A 2,206-nucleotide genomic window follows, 5' to 3' on the forward strand; every position below is an offset into this window, starting at 1 on the left:
CATCCTGAAAATCAAAAGAGCTGAATTAATAATTAACTTAATAAATTTCAAAGCCATCTCAATTGCGCCTACAAATCTAGCACAGATTGAGATCAAACGTGGGACACAGTTTAATTTTCCAAACTATGAACCCAATGCTGATGGAGAGTGAAACTGTTGACCCACATATACCTATGAGATTAAATATCATTCACATCACACATTATCATCATCACATTGTCCTTTGCATGAGAAGTTGACACCTACCGACCCACTTTTAGTAAGCTGCGCTCTTGAAATGTTTTCTTTGTTAGAGTGTTGAACTTGTTCCAGACATCTTCACTCAATTCCAATTCTGATCAACATTTTCAAGGACACTAGCCAGAGTTAAGTGAGTGGCGAAGAACCAGAACAAAGACAACTGTTTCACCAGGGAATCAAACCCATGACTCTGACCCCATAAGCAGCTGAGCAGTTATGGTGAATCACACAGAAACCAGCAGCACAACTACTATAGAGCTCCTCAAGTATAACCTAAAGATCCTGAAGAAAGCTGGGTGAAGGATGTACCACTTTATCATTATTATTTCATAGCTGTGATTGGAACCATGTACTTAACCATGGGATATTCAAAAATCACAGGACACTCATTCGCCACAACCAGCTCGTACTCCTCGGCCTCTCACTACTCCATTGTCTACTCCTCCATGCCCTACGACCACTGCCTCCACCAACTGCAAGGGAAGAAGCAATCGCCATGCTTATTGACGAATGGCTCTGGCATGTGCAAAGCTAGTTTTGCTGGGGATGATGCCCCCTTGGGCCGTGTTCCCATCCATCATTCGGTGCCCTCAACACCAGGGCATTATGGTGGGCATGGTGCCAAAGACCAGCAACATGGGTGAAAAGGCCCAAAGCAAGCATGGCATCCCGACCCTCCAGTACCCCATTGAGCACAGCATTGTCACCAACTGGGATGACATGGAGGAAATCTGGCACTATATCTTCTACAACGAGCTGTGTGTGGCCCCTAAGGAGCACCCCATGGATGTTGACTGAGGCCTCCCTAAACCCCAAGGCTCACCGTGAAATGGTGATGCAGATCCTGTTGGAGACCTTCGCACTCCGGCCATGTACGCCTATGTGGCCATCCAGGCCATGCTGTCCCTGCACGCCTCTGGTCACACCACTGGTATTGTTACGGACTCTGAGAACAGGTCCACACACACTCTGCCCATCTACAATGGGTATGCCCTCCCCCACCCATCCTGCGTCTGGACCTGGCTGGCCAGACCTTACCAACTACCTCCTGAAGATCCTCCTGGAGCGTGGCTACAGCTTCACCACCACTGCTGAGCAGGAAATTATGCGTGACATCAAGGAGAAGCTCTGCTATGTCACCCTGGACTTCGCACAGAAAATGGCCACCACCGTGTCCTCCTCATCCCGGGAGAAGAGCTATGAGCTGCCAAATGGGCAGGTGATCACCATTGGCAACAAGTGGTTCTGGTATCCAGGGGCACTCTTCCAGCCCTCCTTCCTGGGTATGGAATCCTGCAGCATCCATGGGACCGTATCAACTCCATCATGAAGTGTGACGTCAACAACCAGAAAGACCTGCATGCCAACACGATGCTGTCTGGTGGGGCCACCATGTACCCCAGCATCGCCGATACGATGCAGGAGATCACAGCCCTGGCTCTCAGCACCACGAAGATCAAGATCATGGCCCCGCCAGAGCACGAGTACTCGCTGTGGGTGGGGGCTCCATCCTGGCCTCGCTGTCCACCTTCCAGCAGGGGTAGGTCAGCAGGCGGAACTATGATGAGTCAGGCCCCTCCATCATCCACCGCAAATGCTGCTAAGCGGACTGCGAATAGACGCATGGCATTTGCCACATGAGTTCATCAGAAGCATAATTTTGCCCTTGGTACATGTTTAATGCCCTGTACATATTTTTGATTTAAACCCCTAGTACACGCAAGTCAGTCACTTGGTGGCTGAAATGAGAACATGTTTATGTAAGAGAAATCCAGTGGTTTGATGAGACTCTGCGAGACCATGTGTTTCTTCACCTGGGCAGGGTATTAATGTACAAGAGCCACCTATTCCAGGATTTCTCTAGAGCTGGCAAGAGTCCTGAACCAGTTATCATTTCCATCCTGCCGGTCTTACGGGGTTGGGAAGGTCCAAGTTTTAGGACCCATTTTCCTTTCTTAGCTGATCT

At 49.3% G+C, this 2,206-nt stretch overlaps 1 pseudogene; it reads left to right on the forward strand.

Moving 5' to 3' along the window:
- Positions 1–746: 746 nt before the first annotated feature.
- Positions 747–1,844, forward strand: LOC109435731 (actin, cytoplasmic 2; annotated as a pseudogene).
- Positions 1,845–2,206: the final 362 nt, after the last annotated feature.

The sequence above is a fragment of the Rhinolophus sinicus genome, chromosome X (genome assembly GCF_036562045.2).
Source record: "Rhinolophus sinicus isolate RSC01 chromosome X, ASM3656204v1, whole genome shotgun sequence".
NCBI lineage: Eukaryota > Metazoa > Chordata > Mammalia > Chiroptera > Rhinolophidae > Rhinolophus > Rhinolophus sinicus.